The sequence below is a fragment of the Agrilus planipennis genome, unplaced genomic scaffold, assembly GCF_000699045.2.
Source record: "Agrilus planipennis isolate EAB-ADULT unplaced genomic scaffold, Apla_2.0 scaffold80, whole genome shotgun sequence".
NCBI classification, from domain to species: domain Eukaryota; kingdom Metazoa; phylum Arthropoda; class Insecta; order Coleoptera; family Buprestidae; genus Agrilus; species Agrilus planipennis.
The window spans coordinates 766,032-788,452 of NW_020438873.1; the positions used below are offsets into that span (position 1 = coordinate 766,032).

A 22,421-nucleotide genomic window follows, 5' to 3' on the forward strand; every position below is an offset into this window, starting at 1 on the left:
AATTTTCTATTTTGCAGAGCTATAACTTTGTAACTCAATCACGTACCTGCATGATAAATATCATGCTCATATACGTGTGTATCTATTTATCCTATCCGTAAATGTATGCATATTTATGTGAGTACACGATATGTCGGGCCATTTATACGTAGAGACGTACATTATGATGTATTTTCGTAAATGTTAATGTTTGTATGAAGGACACGGGCCTTTTCGAGACTTCTTTTTAAAGCACTGACAATGTAACCTCCGAAAAACATAAATCACTTCAGGAAATTGCTTCAGTTGGTATATTATTAATGTATCGTTTATTTTACAACATTTAAGTTACTATTAAAAAGAAATAACTATAAGTCTGACCTACGGCCGGCTGGTAAGCGTAAAGTACGAAACCGGTCACCGAACATTTTGTTTTCTTTTTAACTCGTAATTATGCCAACATAAAATACTAATTAACACTATGTAATATTTTTATTAGGCAGTTTACATAAAACTTTAGTCAGCTGATAGTTGTATTGCTTCTGCAAAAAGACGTTCGAAGTTGTAGGGTACATCTTAGGAATCGTATTATGTAGAGGTAATTTAGAATGACATAAACCTTGGCCTTGGGTTGCGTAGTGGCAAAACTCCGCCCGTTCATTATATCGATATTTCTCGGTCTTAAAAACATTGATCATCTCCATCTCTGGTTATATAATGAAGCAGATGGTTAGAACCTAACAGTAGCCGAGTCAATGATTTCCACATGCACATTATGAATGCGATAAGGTTCCAAAATACCACGCATCTGAAGGTTTATTTTCACATCTGACACCATCTATGGAAAACGAAGTATTGACTCAAAAATCTACATTGATAAAGTCTTTACACCAAAAGGCAAAACGTCGGTGTTGGCTTAAGAAATAAATTATTTTTTTGCCCTCATATTGGCTACAATTAAAATAGAAAAGAGCAGATAAAACTGCGTTGCATTACGAAAACAAGGTTTTCAGTTATTTGATATGACTATTTATTTTATTTTTATTTGATAACTTTACGCTTAGTATCATTCAAGATTCTTTGCGAAATTCTAATCATAATTGCTTCGATCAAGTCTATTAAAAATTAAACTAGTTGACCAGTTACAAAGAACTTTTTATGCTTCGGTTAGTAAGCTTTACACTATGTGCTTTGATATGCAACAAAGAAAGCCTGCTCTGATTGGCTAATCATTGTAATTGTTCATCGCTACCAACACAAAAATTGAATATCTGAAAAGAAAGATGTCGTGCAATGGTGTATTTTTCATTTGTCGAGACATCATGTGCATTTAATAAATAGAAACAGTTGGTACATTAATTGTTACGAAAATGGAAACAGCTTCTTAAGTTAAGTGAGAGTTAAGAATATATTGTGTGATGAAGCTNTACAACTTTTAAACAATTTATTTGTATATTATGAAGAACTGTATTTTTTCAGTTAATTCCATCATTTACTGCAGTTTTCTGTTATTATTATTAATTCACGACAAACCGTGCACTATTTATTGCTATTTGTTCTTTGTTCTTTGATAGATATTCTTAAAAAAAGTCTATAGTTCTCATATGTCTCCTTCGGGAAATCGATGAAAATTGCCAAGAGGTAGATCTTGACCTCCTTGAACATTAATGTGTATGTATGTTATAATGAAATTTTAGATTTTCTATTGGATTTTCGTCTTTGAAGTTGGGTTTTTTGACATGGTTAAAGTTTTGTGAAAACAAAAATTGATTTAGTTGGTTAGGTTAGGTTTTTAAATTTATTCCTGTTCTTATTCTCCTGTTTCAGCCTGTAATCTATTGAAGCGACCGCGAAATCTGCTTGATATTAATTAGGATAACTGTATTGTCATTTCCCAGATTAGTCGCTAGTGAGGGTGTAAATGCACATTTTAAAAATGCAAATGTATATTCCATCGTTTTATGCATACTTAACATCCTACAAACATAAAGACATTCTTGATTCAATAATCGGAAAACTCATTAGAATATAAAATCTTTACTGTGATAATATTTATACCTTTTAGGAATACCAATTATTAGAAAATTACAAAAATCAAATTTCTACTGTAAGTGAGGACCAAATATTTTGCATGATGCTCACTTTTTTAGTACACACATTCTCGCATCATACCACAGCTTCAATTTCTCAAATATCAGTATGATCTCATCCTTAATAAATAAAATCATTTAGCACTTAGTTCAATACAAAATTTGAGGGCGAGAAAGCGGCCGGTTTTTGGTTACGTTTGCGATCACTCTTTATAGCATATCACTCTAAAGCGGTATGTTAATGCTTCAGGTATACTTCTGTAAGGTAACTGACACAAGAAAAGAATTATAATTTGAATTAAACATTTCATTTTTGTATATGTACATTAGACTTTTAAAGTCCGTAAGCGCTAGATGTCCAATCTTGCTTTGCATTTCCACCTTACGGTTCGGTTTGACTTTCCAATTGTCAACTTGTTTTTTCCATTAGTAGACAACCGGAAGTGTAGGTACATATACATGAAATAGAAAAGTCAAAACCACTTCAAACTGTCCATCTGATTGGTATATAATATTTGGAAAAATAATTAGCATGCTTTAAACTACTGAAATACACATAGCCAGTACAACTATCAAATTTTTCTTTAAATAACAATCATTTATGGTAAGGTGCTCAATAACTTAAGTAATAATTTAAGTAATTAATTGCTTAGCAGATTGGCAATAACATAACCGAAGTACATTCGGTACCTACTTGAATGCCATATTTTTGTGTTGTGCAAACATCTTTCAGATCTGCAGCGTCTTAAGTGAAAGTTAATTTTTTTTATAAAACCCCGTACTGACTGAAATTTTATAGGATTTATTAACATGCCAGTATAATGTAATGACAACTACGTGATATTGAAATCGATTATTTTTAGGATTATTTGATATTATATCATCACACGAACACCAGTTTCGAAATTCTACGAAATTCTTATACAGTAGTAGCGAATTAAGAACTGGTCAAGGGGATTTTCTATTACAGGCATACATCAAAGGACTGCATGGTATGGGAAAATTCATACCAATACCTTCAGTCATCTTTTCGTGTGAATAATAAAATAGTGTTCGAAAGACTTTGATAGCTCGCCTGGTTTAGGACAGTTTGTAGGAACCATACTTCTATTAAATGCGACAAAAAATATACGTTTGGTGAACATTTTGCGTTACCTGTATGTGTACAGTTTCAAATAATCGAATCGTTTGATCTTGAAATAGATTGTACTGTTCTTATTCAACGAATTTGAAAAGGGAAAATTCAATGGAAATTCCGACGTGTTTTGTGAATGTACGTAACACTAACAGAAAATAGGCAAATAAGATTAATGTTGCTATAGTACGTTATAACGAATTTATTGTAAACAAATTTTCCGACGTTATTAAGATTATAGTGACGGCTGTAAAATAGGAAATGTAAACGATTTGGAAAATGTTTACATTATGGATTTTTATTAAAAGAATTTAACTGTACCAGGCATGTACCTTTCCGTTAACTAATAATTAGGTAAAATTAATTCTATGTTTGAACAAAAACAAGAGCGATTAAATGGAATTACCACATTAACAAAATGGCATTAATTGAACCACAAGTATACATATATCATTTCGTAATAAACATACGATAATGTGTTATTTTGTTTCTTGGTATTATTTTACTAAGAAATCGTTTCGAAAGTTTATTAATGAGTCGTACTTTTAAAGGCATTCCAATGTTTTATATACTTAAACATTCAAAAAACCGACGTTTTCTGAAACAGTGTAGAACTCACGATGTTCAAATATTTGCTCTAACTTTATTTAAACAATTGGACTTGTGCTTTGAACAGTTGTCGAAAATCTTCCTAATGCAGTAAGGATAAACTATATATATTCTATATATTATCGACATGAGTGTTCGTTTTTATTTGAATTTGTGACCATTATATTTTTTAATGAGGGTTTGATTCCACCTAGAACAATTTTTTAACGTTTTCTTGAAGTCTTTTTAACACGGTTTTCAACAATAAGTATCTTGGATATATACTACCTAATTATAATGTAATTTTTAAATAGGTCGATTGTCTTTGTTCATATAAATTGATTTTTTGAGAACTGATTCCTTTCAAATTTGCATGTCAATATGATTAATTGCTATGCCAAATTCCTGAATTTTTATATACAGTTTCTACGTCTAACGAGATAATCAGCTGTGAGAGACATACAGACAAATTTATGTGAGTGATCCGTTTAGTCCTTTTAATCTATTTAAAATTTAATTTCTACGTTGTCAGTAAAGTTCTACAATCCACACAGACTAATCTGTTGCAAACTTAAGCTTTTAACTTTCCGAACTGTGGCGTCTAAGATATTAAGGTGCTTATCAATTTTTTTTACATTTGATATTGACGTAACTTTCATTAGTTGATACTTATTCCACACCCATCACAAAAACATGTGAGAAATTAAATAAAAAAGAGAGTGACTAATAACATTGTGAAAGTATTGTTCCACGAACTGCACATCCGTTTCGTTTCTTCAAACGAATTTTGATTCATAGTTTAACGTCTATAGGTTACCTACGTTAGTATTTCAAATGAACTGTAAGTGGTAAGTACTACTTTTACGAGTGGAATACGTGAAGGTATTCCACCTAAAAAATAACCGGTAGCAATGAATAAATAGCTGCCTAGTCATAATTACTATTCTAGTACCGATTAAACAAGGCTGTACACATGGTTAAATAGTAGTTTTGAACTATCTTGGGCTGCAAATCTTTATCTGGTTTCTGCTGAAGGTGATCTACATTTTTTTATAACCTATTTTGAATGCGACAACCACATTAAAAATTTGAATAGGTACTTATTCTTAACGGAGAAAAACGACCGGATAGAACTTAAACTTATTTAACCAGTATATACAGGGGCAAAATGTTAGTATGCTTACATTTGCAGATGATACAGCAGTATCAGCATCTAGCAAGGAGGAGTTAGAGGTAGCTTTAAATAAAATGGAAGCGGTATTGACAAAACTGTATTGTATGAAAATAAATAAAAGTAAAACAAAAATACTGGTTTGCACGGAAAGAAGTAAGGAAAGAGCGAATATAAAGATAGGAGACGAAAAAAGTGGCTGATTTTAGGTTTCTAGGAAGTCAGATAAGTAAGGACGGAAGGAGTAGTAGGGATATAAAGCAAAGGATAACGCAAGATCTAGTAGCTTTCAATAAAAAGAAGTCACTTCTATGCTCACGAACTATTAATTTAGAGATTAGAAAAGCATTGTTAAAGGTGTATGTTGGGAGCGCGGCGCTGTACGGATGCGAAACATCGACGGAGAGCGCAACGGAAAAGAAAATGTTAGAAGCTTTCGAAATTTGGTGTTACCGGCGAATGATGAGGACACCGTGGATAGAGAAGGTTAGAAATGAAGAGGTATTGGAATGAATAGGAGAACAGAGGACTCTATAGAAGTCAATAACAAAAAAAAATATATAGGCGAGGTAGGTTGGTAGGACACTTTCTCAGGCATGAAGGTCTAGTCAGAATCATATTAGAGGCTGAAACGGAAGTTAGAAAGGGTAAAGGTGGACCTAGATTAGATTACTGTTCACAAATGGTTGAGGATGTGGGATATTCTAGTTTTAGGGAAATTCGAAGATTAGTTCAGGATAGGAAAGAGTGGAGGTGTGTGTCCAATCAGTCTTAAGACTGACGACCTTATGATGATGAAAGTTTTTTATAATATCTTCTTAAACAGGTTTGTGAATTAACACAAAAACACCCAAAAAATCAAACACAAACTTGAAAAATTGTTTTTTCTATCAAAGAACTATCGGAGTTAAAAAACTGCTAATTACATTCGATTAAAACATCATATTTAAATGACTTGTTACGGCTCATCTATTACACCGTGCTTTTAAGAGTTCATTTACGTCAGTTGGCCAGAAATTTCTTAAGAATGTCGCGTAGACCTGGACATTACTTAAAGTAAGAACTCGACGAAGAAAAACAACCTTTACAATATTTAGAGGTAAAATTTTTAACATTCAACTCTCATAAACTATTCATTTCCCAGCCTTGAAATAATATTTAATTTACGAAAAAAAAAAGCGAAATCATTTAAGATACAAGATAATTGATATTTTGCTGTGCGTGTCTTCATAAGCCGGGTTTTTTGAATTTTTGATAAAACGTATCTGACGTATTTTGTGCTTCCACTGCACTAATGAAATTCCAATGAATGAAATGACGTACACCTATGCAGATCATATTAACCTTGCAACAAAGCAAATTCTGTAGATTTTTAATTTTCTCGTTCCTTTCTATTTACGTACGACATTTATTAACTTCATTATGTATTATTCATTGTACCTCGCTATAAATATACATAGTTGTCATGTAACAAATTTTCTACTAGGTAATACTTTACTTTACAAAAACTAATTGCAATAAGTAACGTTATTTACCTTCAGTTATAAATAAGTGTGATTAGGTCAATTAAATAATACCCTATAATTATGGTACTTTATTTGGTAGATTCAATTAAATTACCCAATTATGACCAAATACTTGCATGCCGCTTACAACGAATAGAAATTATGTTGTTACATTTTAACGAACGGAATCATTATCGAATATACTTAAATTTAAGTGTCAAAGTGAAAAATAAATTTTTCTTCTTAAAAAGAATGAATTTAGAATAAGTATTTACATGTTACATACATTTATTAATGTTAGAGAGAAACCAATTATCGTTGTAGTCTTTTGTTTCAATTTTTTTTGATAAATGCAAATATGAACAGATGCACATCAATATCAAACAATGTCCGTGAAAGTCTCTTCCAAAAGTACCGAATCAATTATCGACTAATCTCAGTTATGTGTTTAAAAATTAGTTTCAGGTGAATGTACTTACTTATATACACACTTTGCTCGCGTTGTTATCTTAAATACATACGTGTCAAAGATTATCGAAAATACAATATTTTTATAAATATGTTCTTAAGTCCTGAGCAGGATCATTAGGATGAAACTAAAGTTTCCAATTGTTTAGATTATGCATAAACTTTTTAATTTCATGATCGGTTAAATAGTTAAAGTGTGAAATGCTAATAAAAATTCACATTCGCATTTACAATATTAGTTCGGATAACCCATCGATGATTATAATTTACCAAATGAACAAATTCCGACTGTTAATTACGGAGAATTCAGTAGTTACCAACATTCGTTTTATAATATACTCCGCTATTATGTACATCTGATATAAGGTATCGAAATATTTTTGATATAAGTATATATTCCTTTCTTTTCTTAACATAATTTTTGCTTCAATAGCATTGTTCGATNTTTATTGTTGGTATCTACGCCAAATGTCGCTATACAAAACGAACCATAGCTTTTTTTTTTATTAGTAGGTATGTATTACTGGCTGAGACGAGTAACGTTACCTGTCACCAATTTCGAAAATATTTTTTCGCGTGATGAACAGTGATGTACACTGAAACTCTTAACATTTAGATGTATCGTATTTATGAACTAGAGAAGTGATTGTAATACCTCCCCCCATATAGGTTATAAAATATGGACTAAATTGTACAAAAATACGATATACTAATATTCTGTTTTGTAATTTGTATGAATGTGAGACATTAGGATAAGATTATAAAATCACCCCTTTATAACCAAACTTCTGTTAGGGTACTACATATTTACAGGTTACTGAAAAACTTGAGACTTCGTTACACAACCAATCTTAAAAATATCTTGAGATTATTAGAATTTCCTATAGGTCCTTATTCTGATTATAATTATACTCTCAATGCGTCAAAAGAAGTAGATATTCTTTTTCTTAATTGCAGCACTTTGAAGTTCATGAACATTTTGTACACTAGTCCGCTGCCTAATACTTTGCAATTAGGACAATTTCCTTCTTTTTCCCCAACATTGCCCTTCGATCTTACGCCGAAACATTATAAGCTGTAACCCATATCGTTCACTTTAAAATGTCCCAAATAAGATACGATAACACTTCAATAAAAATAAAATACACGACTATCAAAATCTTAATCTTTCAACTAATTAGTAGAGTCCTTTTTCAACTTATAGATTAACACAAGGGCATTTAACAAGACTGATATAAACTTGCCAACATTACTTTAGTCCTTACGTATCTTGTTAAATGTCTTTTTAATTATGACTTTTCATTTGAAATAATTAAATTCTTATATTTGAAACGTTAAAATCTTGATCGTCCTGTATTTAATTTTATTTAAAATGTTTATCAAGATTGCTCCGTATGAACAGCATTTCTAATGTTTAACAGAGGTCACAAATCTTCTGCAAAATGTGTCTCCTTGCCGTCTCTAAACAGAGCTACTTATAAACTGTGTAGGTAGGTCTTAATAGGTACTTCAAGTACTGTTATTTATCAGTTTTGGAGCAACTAGGCCAAGATTATCAAATTATTACGGAACCCTATCGTATGCGTGTCCGACACACTCAATTTAATTGTTTTTTTTCGATACTTAGGGAGTCAGTAACTGAAGATGGAAAAAGCACGAACGTTTTAAAACAATAAGTAGAGCAGGGCTGCGTCGCTTTTATTTGAAGCGCGGAATTCAAGGAATATAGTCAATCGTTTTGGAACTTTTTTTGTCTCTATTTTGGAACATTCTTTTTTGATCTTAGATAATCCATAATTTATTGTCAATCAGAAAATATCTACCTGAGATTCCGTTCAATTGACCTTTCTCTTCGTTCTGTTAGTTTGTCTTCGGTCTTGTCGGTGAAATTATGTGGTTTTCTTATTCGCGATATGTCGTGTGTGCGACAATTTTGTTATTTGTGTCGCAGGACATAACTGGAACGTTTCTGATGTCACTGAATTATGAACATTACCCAGAATGCACGACAATTTTCTATTTTGCAGAGCTATAACTTTGTAACTCAATCACGTACCTGCATGATAAATATCATGCTCATATACGTGTGTATCTATTTATCCTATCCGTAAATGTATGCATATTTATGTGAGTACACGATATGTCGGGCCATTTATACGTAGAGACGTACATTATGATGTATTTTCGTAAATGTTAATGTTTGTATGAAGGACACGGGCCTTTTCGAGACTTCTTTTTAAAGCGCTGACAATGTAACCTCCGAAAAACATAAATCACTTCAGGAAATTGCTTCAGTTGGTATATTATTAATGTATCGTTTATTTTACAACATTTAAGTTACTATTAAAAAGAAATAACTATAAGTCTGACCTACGGCCGGCTGGTAAGCGTAAAGTACGAAACCGGTCACCGAACATTTTGTTTTCTTTTTAACTCGTAATTATGCCAACATAAAATACTAATTAACACTATGTAATATTTTTATTAGGCAGTTTACATAAAACTTTAGTCAGCTGATAGTTGTATTGCTTCTGCAAAAAGACGTTCGAAGTTGTAGGGTACATCTTAGGAATCGTATTATGTAGAGGTAATTTAGAATGACATAAACCTTGGCCTTGGGTTGCGTAGTGGCAAAACTCCGCCCGTTCATTATATCGATATTTCTCGGTCTTAAAAACATTGATCATCTCCATCTCTGGTTATATAATGAAGCAGATGGTTAGAACCTAACAGTAGCCGAGTCAATGATTTCCACATGCACATTATGAATGCGATAAGGTTCCAAAATACCACGCATCTGAAGGTTTATTTTCACATCCGACACCATCTGTGGAAAACGAAGTATTGACTCAAAAATCTACATTGATAAAGTCTTTACACCAAAAGGCAAAACGTCGGTGTTGGCTTAAGAAATAAATTATTTTTTTGCCCTCATATTGGCTACAATTAAAATAGAAAAGAGCAGATAAAACTGCGTTGCATTACGAAAACAAGGTTTTCAGTTATTTGATATGACTATTTATTTTATTTTTATTTGATAACTTTACGCTTAGTATCATTCAAGATTCTTTGCGAAATTCTAATCATAATTGCTTCGATCAAGTCTATTAAAAATTAAACTAGTTGACCAGTTACAAAGAACTTTTTATGCTTCGGTTAGTAGATAAGCTTTACACTATGTGCTTTGATATGCAACAAAGAAAGCCTGCTCTGATTGGCTAATCATTGTAATTGTTCATCGCTACCAACACAAAAATTGAATATCTGAAAAGAAAGATGTCGTGCAATGGTGTATTTTTCATTTTACGAAAATGGAAACAGCTTCTTAAGTTAAGTGAGAGTTAAGAATATATTGTGTGATGAAGCTATTAACAAGTACAGTAATAAATAAAATGTAGTAGAAAGCGAATATAATTATTTATGTGTAACTTTCATGGAATAAATATTGCTTACATTACAAAAATATGGTAACGATCAATGAAAATTTCCCACGATGATTTCTATACCGATGGCGGTTTCAGCCTTCCTTGATCCTTTATTTATTTTTATTTTTAAGCCACCCACTGCACGTCTATCTGAGCAAAATTAATAATTCATTGTCTGGAAAACTAATTATGGTGGGTTTGACTTTCCTTTTTCGTAAAAGTCCAGTAAAATACAATTAAGACCGATACATAATCATGTATATTCAGCACGTTCCACCTTCAGTCGTTTCAGGTCATTACCTGTAATGAAAGTAAATAATGCGGCAAAGTAAATACGTAGGCAGATGTATGCATTTAACGGGAAAAAAAAGAAAAAATAGACTTTGTGTTTTTTTTTGTATCGATTAGTGTGAAATATTGCATGTCCATGAAAGTTGCTCTACACCGGTTATTAATTTTTACGCCCAATTAGCATAGTGTGTGGTGGTACGTGTGCTCCATGGTACGCTTTTATGAGAACGTTATTTGTATTGCACGTATCATTTATGAAGCATAACCGCCCAAGTCATGTTCTTTTCAAGAAATGTTTTCTTTTTCTGTTCTTTTCAGTAATAAAAGAGATACGTTACAACAAATATCTTTTATCTATACACATCAATATGCAATTGTTTATTAAATAATTATTAAGCCTAGGGAAATAAATTTCATGAGAGACTGCATTTTTTTCTGTTGTAGTGATTTGCAATTGTCATGTATTTCTAGATGAAAAACAAGGTGTATTTTCAATTTCTCAGAAACCTTCAAAAAGTTTTGTGCCACGTTTACAACTTTTAAACAATTTATTTGTATATTATGAAGAACTGTATTTTTTCAGTTAATTCCATCATTTACTGCAGTCTTCTGTTATTATTATTAATTCACGACAAACCGTGCACTATTTATTGCTATTTGTTCTTTGTTCTTTGATAGATATTCTTAAAAAAAGTCTATAGTTCTCATATGTCTCCTTCGGGAAATCGATGAAAATTGCCAAGAGGTAGATCTTGACCTCCTTGAACATTAATGTGTATGTATGTTATAATGAAATTTTAGATTTTCTATTGGATTTTCGTCTTTGAAGTTGGGTTTTTTGACATGGTTAAAGTTTTGTGAAAACAAAAATTGATTTAGTTGGTTAGGTTAGGTTTTTAAATTTATTCCTGTTCTTATTCTCCTGTTTCAGCCTGTAATCTATTGAAGCGACCGCGAAATCTGCTTGATATTAATTAGGATAACTGTATTGTCATTTCCCAGATTAGTCGCTAGTGAGGGTGTAAATGCACATTTTAAAAATGCAAATGTATATTCCATCGTTTTATGCATACTTAACACCCTACAAACATAAAGACATTCTTGATTCAATAATCGGAAAACTCATTAGAATATAAAATCTTTACTGTGATAATATTTATACCTTTTAGGAATACCAATTATTAGAAAATTACAAAAATCAAATTTCTACTGTAAGTGAGGACCAAATATTTTGCATGATGCTCACTTTTTTAGTACACACATTCTCGCATCATACCACAGCTTCAATTTCTCAAATATCAGTATGATCTCATCCTTAATAAATAAAATCATTTAGCACTTAGTTCAATACAAAATTTGAGGGCGAGAAAGCGGCCGGTTTTTGGTTACGTTTGCGATCACTCTTTATAGCATATCACTCTAAAGCGGTATGTTAATGCTTCAGGTATACTTCTGTAAGGTAACTGACACAAGAAAAGAATTATAATTTGAATTAAACATTTCATTTTTGTATATGTACATTAGACTTTTAAAGTCCGTAAGCGCTAGATGTCCAATCTTGCTTTGCATTTCCACCTTACGGTTCGGTTTGACTTTCCAATTGTCAACTTGTTTTTTCCATTAGTAGACAACCGGAAGTGTAGGTACATATACATGAAATAGAAAAGTCAAAACCACTTCAAACTGTCCATCTGATTGGTATATAATATTTGGAAAAATAATTAGCATGCTTTAAACTACTGAAATACACATAGCCAGTACAACTATCAAATTTTTCTTTAAATAACAATCATTTATGGTAAGGTGCTCAATAACTTAAGTAATAATTTAAGTAATTAATTGCTTAGCAGATTGGCAATAACATAACCGAAGTACATTCGGTACCTACTTGAATGCCATATTTTTGTGTTGTGCAAACATCTTTCAGATCTGCAGCGTCTTAAGTGAAAGTTAATTTTTTTTATAAAACCCCGTACTGACTGAAATTTTATAGGATTTATTAACATGCCAGTATAATGTAATGACAACTACGTGATATTGAAATCGATTATTTTTAGGATTATTTGATATTATATCATCACACGAACACCAGTTTCGAAATTCTACGAAATTCTTATACAGTAGTAGCGAATTAAGAACTGGTCAAGGGGATTTTCTATTACAGGCATACATCAAAGGACTGCATGGTATGGGAAAATTCATACCAATACCTTCAGTCATCTTTTCGTGTGAATAATAAAATAGTGTTCGAAAGACTTTGATAGCTCGCCTGGTTTAGGACAGTTTGTAGGAACCATACTTCTATTAAATGCGACAAAAAATATACGTTTGGTGAACATTTTGCGTTACCTGTATGTGTACAGTTTCAAATAATCGAATCGTTTGATCTTGAAATAGATTGTACTGTTCTTATTCAACGAATTTGAAAAGGGAAAATTCAATGGAAATTCCGACGTGTTTTGTGAATGTACGTAACACTAACAGAAAATAGGCAAATAAGATTAATGTTGCTATAGTACGTTATAACGAATTTATTGTAAACAAATTTTCCGACGTTATTAAGATTATAGTGACGGCTGTAAAATAGGAAATGTAAACGATTTGGAAAATGTTTACATTATGGATTTTTATTAAAAGAATTTAACTGTACCAGGCATGTACCTTTCCGTTAACTAATAATTAGGTAAAATTAATTCTATGTTTGAACAAAAACAAGAGCGATTAAATGGAATTACCACATTAACAAAATGGCATTAATTGAACCACAAGTATACATATATCATTTCGTAATAAACATACGATAATGTGTTATTTTGTTTCTTGGTATTATTTTACTAAGAAATCGTTTCGAAAGTTTATTAATGAGTCGTACTTTTAAAGGCATTCCAATGTTTTATATACTTAAACATTCAAAAAACCGACGTTTTCTGAAACAGTGTAGAACTCACGATGTTCAAATATTTGCTCTAACTTTATTTAAACAATTGGACTTGTGCTTTGAACAGTTGTCGAAAATCTTCCTAATGCAGTAAGGATAAACTATATATATTCTATATATTATCGACATGAGTGTTCGTTTTTATTTGAATTTGTGACCATTATATTTTTTAATGAGGGTTTGATTCCACCTAGAACAATTTTTTAACGTTTTCTTGAAGTCTTTTTAACACGGTTTTCAACAATAAGTATCTTGAATATATACTACCTAATTATAATGTAATTTTTAAATAGGTCGATTGTCTTTGTTCATATAAATTGATTTTTTGAGAACTGATTCCTTTCAAATTTGCATGTCAATATGATTAATTGCTATGCCAAATTCCTGAATTTTTATATACAGTTTCTACGTCTAACGAGATAATCAGCTGTGAGAGACATACAGACAAATTTATGTGAGTGATCCGTTTAGTCCTTTTAATCTATTTAAAATTTAATTTCTACGTTGTCAGTAAAGTTCTACAATCCACACAGACTAATCTGTTGCAAACTTAAGCTTTTAACTTTCCGAACTGTGGCGTCTAAGATATTAAGGTGCTTATCAATTTTTTTTACATTTGATATTGACGTAACTTTCATTAGTTGATACTTATTCCACACCCATCACAAAAACATGTGAGAAATTAAATAAAAAAGAGAGTGACTAATAACATTGTGAAAGTATTGTTCCACGAACTGCACATCCGTTTCGTTTCTTCAAACGAATTTTGATTCATAGTTTAACGTCTATAGGTTACCTACGTTAGTATTTCAAATGAACTGTAAGTGGTAAGTACTACTTTTACGAGTGGAATACGTGAAGGTATTCCACCTAAAAAATAACCGGTAGCAATGAATAAATAGCTGCCTAGTCATAATTACTATTCTAGTACCGATTAAACAAGGCTGTACACATGGTTAAATAGTAGTTTTGAACTATCTTGGGCTGCAAATCTTTATCTGGTTTCTGCTGAAGGTGATCTACATTTTTTTATAACCTATTTTGAATGCGACAACCACATTAAAAATTTGAATAGGTACTTATTCTTAACGGAGAAAAACGACCGGATAGAACTTAAACTTATTTAACCAGTATATACAGGGGCAAAATGTTAGTATGCTTACATTTGCAGATGATACAGCAGTATCAGCATCTAGCAAGGAGGAGTTAGAGGTAGCTTTAAATAAAATGGAAACGGTATTGACAAAACTGTATTGTATGAAAATAAATAAAAGTAAAACAAAAATACTGGTTTGCACGGAAAGAAGTAAGGAAAGAGCGAATATAAAGATAGGAGACGAAAAAAGTGGCTGATTTTAGGTTTCTAGGAAGTCAGATAAGTAAGGACGGAAGGAGTAGTAGGGATATAAAGCAAAGGATAACGCAAGATCTAGTAGCTTTCAATAAAAAGAAGTCACTTCTATGCTCACGAACTATTAATTTAGAGATTAGAAAAGCATTGTTAAAGGTGTATGTTGGGAGCGCGGCGCTGTACGGATGCGAAACATCGACGGAGAGCGCAACGGAAAAGAAAATGTTAGAAGCTTTCGAAATTTGGTGTTACCGGCGAATGATGAGGACACCGTGGATAGAGAAGGTTAGAAATGAAGAGGTATTAGAAAGAATAGAAGAACAGAGGACTCTATAGAAGTCAATAACAAAAAAAAATATATAGGCGAGGTAGGTTGGTAGGACACTTTCTCAGGCATGAAGGTCTAGTCAGAATCATATTAGAGGCTGAAACGGAAGTTAGAAAGGGTAAAGGTGGACCTAGATTAGATTACTGTTCACAAATGGTTGAGGATGTGGGATATTCTAGTTTTAGGGAAATTCGAAGATTAGTTCAGGATAGGAAAGAGTGGAGGTGTGTGTCCAATCAGTCTTAAGACTGACGACCTTATGATGATGAAAGTTTTTTATAATATCTTCTTAAACAGGTTTGTGAATTAACACAAAAACACCCAAAAAATCAAACACAAACTTGAAAAATTGTTTTTTCTATCAAAGAACTATCGGAGTTAAAAAACTGCTAATTACATTCGATTAAAACATCATATTTAAATGACTTGTTACGGCTCATCTATTACACCGTGCTTTTAAGAGTTCATTTACGTCAGTTGGCCAGAAATTTCTTAAGAATGTCGCGTAGACCTAGACATTACTTAAAGTAAGAACTCGACGAAGAAAAACAACCTTTACAATATTTAGAGGTAAAATTTTTAACATTCAACTCTCATAAACTATTCATTTCCCAGCCTTGAAATAATATTTAATTTACGAAAAAAAAAAGCGAAATCATTTAAGATACAAGATAATTGATATTTTGCTGTGCGTGTCTTCATAAGCCGGGTTTTTTGAATTTTTGATAAAACGTATCTGACGTATTTTGTGCTTCCACTGCACTAATGAAATTCCAATGAATGAAATGACGTACACCTATGCAGATCATATTAACCTTGCAACAAAGCAAATTCTGTAGATTTTTAATTTTCTCGTTCCTTTCTATTTACGTACGACATTTATTAACTTCATTATGTATTATTCATTGTACCTCGCTATAAATATACATAGTTGTCATGTAACAAATTTTCTACTAGGTACTTTACTTTACAAAAACTAATTGCAATAAGTAACGTTATTTACCTTCAGTTATAAATAAGTGTGATTAGGTCAATTAAATAATACCCTATAATTATGGTACTTTATTTGGTAGATTCAATTAAATTACCCAATTATGACCAAATACTTGCATGCCGCTTACAACGAATAGAAATTATGTTGTTACATTTTAACGAACGGAATCATTATCGAATATACTTAAATTTAAGTGTCAAAGTGAAAAATAAATTTTTCTTCTTAAAAAGAATGAATTTAGAATAAGTATTTACATGTTACATACATTTATTAATGTTAGAGAGAAACCAATTATCGTTGTAGTCTTTTGTTTCAATTTTTTTTGATAAATGCAAATATGAACAGATGCACATCAATATCAAACAATGTCCGTGAAAGTCTCTTCCAAAAGTACCGAATCAATTATCGACTAATCTCAGTTATGTGTTTAAAAATTAGTTTCAGGTGAATGTACTTACTTATATACACACTTTGCTCGCGTTGTTATCTTAAATACATACGTGTCAAAGATTATCGAAAATACAATATTTTTATAAATATGTTCTTAAGTCCTGAGCAGGATCATTAGGATGAAACTAAAGTTTCCAATTGTTTAGATTATGCATAAACTTTTTAATTTCATGATCGGTTAAATAGTTAAAGTGTGAAATGCTAATAAAAATTCACATTCGCATTTACAATATTAGTTCGGATAACCCATCGATGATTATAATTTACCAAATGAACAAATTCCGACTGTTAATTACGGAGAATTCAGTAGTTACCAACATTCGTTTTATAATATACTCCGCTATTATGTACATCTGATATAAGGTATCGAAATATTTTTGATATAAGTATATATTCCTTTCTTTTCTTAACATAATTTTTGCTTCAATAGCATTGTTCGATAATTGTTTGACGGTTATTCTGAATCCTTCGGGAACGTTGCCATTCCAGAGAATTCTAAATCAGTCTCGAACTCTGTAGAGTATTAAGGAAAAATCTGTGACATTCTATATCATTCTAATTCTGTACGGAGTCCTCTGGGGCGATATCTTTGAATCCAGCTCCTACGACTGAAAGCCGAAACCTTCTCCATGTATGGAACGTTGTCATACTCTATAACCCCCATGTGGCTGCGGAACTTTAGCGGCTAGTATGGACAAGCTACATTTACTTTTATTACCCTCGCTTCGTTAGGAAAAATTAGTTACCGTTAAGATAGTCTTCCATCCCCCGTTCGTGAAGATGATACAAAAGCAAATGAAATATTCACAGATATTATCAGAAGGTATCATTTTTTTTGGAACTTCCTATCCATATAGAAGATTTCGGTTTTCAGCTGCAGGGGTTGGTTTCAAGGATAAGTGAATTAAAAGACTATCATCCCAAAGAAATCCATACAATCAGTAAAGGTGTCAATTTAACCCCCACATCTTTGAAACCAACTCCTCCAGCTTAAAACCAAAACCTTCTTCATAGATGCGAGATGGAAGGCTATCGCGCCATATAAACCTAAACTGCTTCTGATTATTAAATGTATCTACGAACTGCTCCATTTTAATAATGTCTCCCTTTTGTAGGTCATTAATTTGTTGTTGACGTTTTACGTAACCCAATTTCGTGAGCGTCCCTAGAAATATTAACGAACGATTTTAATGAAACTTAACGGACAAAATTCCTTACATATCTACAGTTAATTGTAAAAAATCAATAACGGTTTAAATTATAGTAACCTCTCCAATACGTATTACAGATAGCAACAAGTATGTAATTCCAATTATTGTTTTTTCAATCATTAATTATTATTTAGGAACCGCTGCCATCGAATTTCATTCTACGCCTGATTAAACACTGTTGTTCTCCAACGTAAAGAAGAACAAAGATCTAATTTAATATGCTTTCGTATGACTTAATGAAGTGATTGCAACGATCCACATCGATCGTTAACAGCGGCAGCGCATGTTCTTCCATTACAAACCCCCGTCGTGTAGGTATGCTCTTTTTTTTTTCTTTCTTCTCTTCTTCTGCTTCTTTGAATGTCATAGTATGATATACGTTTGTATTAAGGTACGCTAACAAAACGCTAAAGTATGATTTCTTCTGAGCAGGTTCGCCATAATATCTAGCCTATACTACAATACAATAAAAACACCAATCCTCTTTAACGATAATTTAATTTAAATTTCTGAATCGTAAAATTTCTTTAAATATTCATCTAAGTACACACGGATACGAAATAATAAACTCGTAGGTACAGCAACATTAAAAGTAGTACCTACAAAAAGATTGAAGTAGCAGTGGTCAATTTAAAGGTAGAAAAGAAATTAATATTCCATCAGTCACTTTTCTATAACTAAAAAGTACCTAGTTGCTTTATACCTTCTTTGGGGGTAAGCAATGGAAAGTTTTCCAAACCAGGATTGAGTTTTGCAATAGCATTCATTCCTGCTTTAAAAGAAGCTCAGGGCAACGGAGCAATTTTCACTAATCGTAAATTCGAATGTCAAGGTAATAATTGTATAGACGTTAAAATGCTTGTACCTAATAATTATCATTGGTGCATGCAATTAAGAATATGGGCTTAAGTTAAGTCCAAATTTGGACAAGTTCAACTACTCATTAATATTATAATTCAGACACTTCATTTGTATGAAAGATCGTGTGGCACTTCCCGTCGCTGGTATTACCATTTAGGTATGTTGTTTTGTTTTTCAAAATACCTTTTTATAATGTCATAAAAATGTGCCCACTTGTTACGAACGAGGAGGTAATAACTTTTTACACTAAAATGATTACATGCTCTGTTTCCTAGTAACAAGAGCCTGTCAACGATATATCTAATAAAACAAACCCATGAAATTTTGCTTTTAATCGGTCAGATGCATTTGATAATAAAAAAAACTCATTTACACTTATTTGCATTTGCGGTTTGTCTGCGACTTTGTATTAGAAAATCATTAAGTAAACGATGTCGTGATGTAAGAATATCGCGAAGACTTTTTGTCATGTATGACCTTAAAAAAAAGAACTGAGAAGTCTGTACTTGCACTGTCATAACTAAAACCATATGAAATATGCAACAAATTGATTTGGTGTTCATAAATTTCAAATTCCATTCTTTTTCATTTAATAGTCCTTATGTTACATTTCCAAAAGTGATGATTTTACATAATTCATTGCTTGTTCCACCTCATCTCCCTCAAAAAACTTTTCGTACGAACTTACAGTGTACCGCTGTACTTCCTGATGGATTTTTGATTTTTATTTATAATTACTTGAAAGAAAACGGAAACGGTATTGACAGAACAGCATGGAATGAAAATAAAAAATATAGGTATGTAATAAGGGAAGTTAAAGTAATACAAAAATCTGAAACAAAAAACTAAAAGAAGTCGTCGGTTTTCAATTTCTGTACTTGCGACCGAAAAATATTTTTCAAGTTTATATTTGGAGCGCAGCTCTGTATGAGTACGGATAGAGATAGTACCAGAATAAAGGACCTACTGAGACATGAAGTTAATTAAAAACATATTAGAAGCAGATGTAGGAGTGATAAGGGGTAGAAGAAGATTTGAAGAGACCTCTGTTAAATTAATCTCCAAACGGTTGAGGATATGCGATATTGTAGCTTCAGGGAAATACGAAGTTTATCTGTGGATAAGAAGGTGTATGTTCAACTAATCTTGGGATTAGTAACCCTATTATGATGATGAGATCTACTATATAAACTGTAATTTAAAACCCAAAACTATGGTCTAAGAACAATTGTAGTCGTAAGAGAAAAAAATCACCCTGTATGTTAACTATGGTATCTACCCATTTGAGATAACATCTGTGTTGTATATATATATTTCCAATCAACGTAGAAAAGAAGTTAATACGCGAAGCTTTTAGTGAGTAATAAACTACTGAAAACGGGTTCACATTAATTTTCTTTTAGGTGAATTGGCTGAATGATACGCAACTAGTACATTAAAACGTATAATTTCAGCCTACATTTTTCCCAGTCAGTTTTACGATCGCATTAACGTTAAAAATATTACGCTGTGTAGCAGTTTACAGTTAAAAACACTAACCTGATGATCTTAATATGCTACACATTTTTATCTTCTCTTAATGATTCCGGCATACGGTTGCACTGAGTAAAAAATTGCGAGACGAATTATAGATTACACGACGACGCGAGCGTAATCAAGTTTGCCACGAACAGAATTTAGGTCTTTCAAAGGCCACTCTCGTAACACAATTTTGGTCATGTTATTGCTAATCTAAGCGAACAACAATTACAAAATTATAAAAATGTCATTAATTTCGACGCGACAAAAACCGTTTGTGTAAATGGGCATGTCCGATATTAAAGTTTTGTGCGGAAAATTTTTCGGTGTATATATATCTTGGTAAAAACACTTCTTTAAAAACTTTTTAAAGGTAATTCAGTCAGCCAAAAAAGTACAATTCTAATCGTAATCATAGCTGGGTATTTCGTAAACAAGTAAAATGTAGATATAACATAAATTAATTACTGAACATTTTCGACCTTCCATCAACCAAAAGAAACGACCCAAGTATGCAACTAACTAGGGCAAAAAGTATTGTCTACTGAAAATTTGTTAATGAGAGATTAGAACTAATTAATAATTTCTTTAATTGCTCGAAAATGATGCAACTTAATCATTAAGGCGCAAAGTTCATACACTCCTTCTTTAAAACAGCGGCATTATTTTACGATTCCAGTTAGATAAAGATTTCTTTCTAGTATTTACCTTTGTCCGTTGTACAGTACCGAATGAGTCAACCTGGTAATTAATTAACATCTTGCTAGCCTAGAGTCGTCCTTGCCAAAAGTGGATTCTTGCACGTCATCATTGATAATAACCTCCAGAAGATCTCAGAAGAAAAATTATCTTTAACAGTCCCGTCGCAGTTTCATTATTGTCGAAGTTTAGATTTTTATGATACCAAATAAAAAGGCATCCCAAAAGGGCTTTAATAATCCAAGAAAGAGAAAAAATTCTCTTGTAAATTTCATCCAAATTTAGATCTTAATTAAATAAGGACAAGCGAAATTTTCAATATACACAAAGTTTTTATTATTTGGAATACAAATTTGACCTCAAGAGACATTTATTAGTAATCCATATTCACCAAAAAGATATTGGGATATTAGTATTTCAGAATTCATTAAAAGTCATCTCTGGATATCCTCAGTGAATATTAGATATCCTTCTTAACTAGGTGCTCCTAGAACCGCATCTAAAACTGTGCATTGCCAGGATATTTCTATACCTATACATATACATGGATACTACAAATATACCGTTTTTATATTATGTAGATAGCAGTTGTGACGATCACTTTGTTAAGATTTTGTCCAAAGTTAGGTAGAACGTAAAAAAGCTTTGGTTAATGGCAAAAACATTTGCATTTCCTTATGTTGCAAAACAGTGCAACAAGAAAAGGAGAGTTGAACTCACCCATGGTTGATCAGTTGAATCGGCATTCAATTCCTTAATATTTAAATTCACTGTTCACTTTCACCATAATCAAACAGGAGAGACTTTAATAGTCAGTCAGGCGAGCAACCCAAACTGAGACGGTCCGGTATCGGAAAAACCGAAGAGAACGAAAAACACGAAGCAATATTTAAAGATGATGAAGATGAAGTCGACGACTACGAGTCGGCATGTAAATGGTGAACACAACGACTGAAGATACTGATAACTTGTGTCTGTCGAGGACTAAAGAAAGAGCATCGCGAGAGAGAAAAGCCACAAGTTCAATGATCGGCCGCGGTGTCGACTGTTTGCCATGTAGATGGCAACTGCGGGCGAATTTTACTTGCCGCACATGCCCGTCGCCCGCGATAAAAGTGCAAAAAGGATAGCGCGCGCGCGCTGCGGTCGACCACGCAACTACTAAAGCTTTCCTGACCGTTTTCCAAGAGTCGTGACTTTGACTACTAATGTGACTGTACTCTGTGACTGCCTTCTGCCCGTCTCGATGCAGATCGCTGGTGACGGGCACAAAACCATATGCGAAAACGCGACCGCATAATGTGTAATACGGTGATAACTCACTTTATTAAATGGAACTAAAAAAGCACGCGAATATACTACCATGAAATATGAATTTCTAGATTTAATTCTTCTTTCGCAAAGCTTACTGAATTTCAA

At 32.2% G+C, this 22,421-nt stretch overlaps 1 protein-coding gene across 1 annotated transcript in view; it reads right to left on the bottom strand.

Annotated features, from left to right (window-relative positions):
* The window catches only part of LOC108734805, a 110,418-nt gene extending 88,305 nt beyond the window's left edge, over nt 1–22,113 (bottom strand). Inside the window, exon 1 of the mRNA XM_018466485.1 lies at nt 21,723–22,113. The gene's annotated coding sequence lies outside the window, so the exon portion shown is untranslated. The remainder of the gene's footprint in view (nt 1–21,722) is intronic.
* Nucleotides 22,114–22,421: the final 308 nt, after the last annotated feature.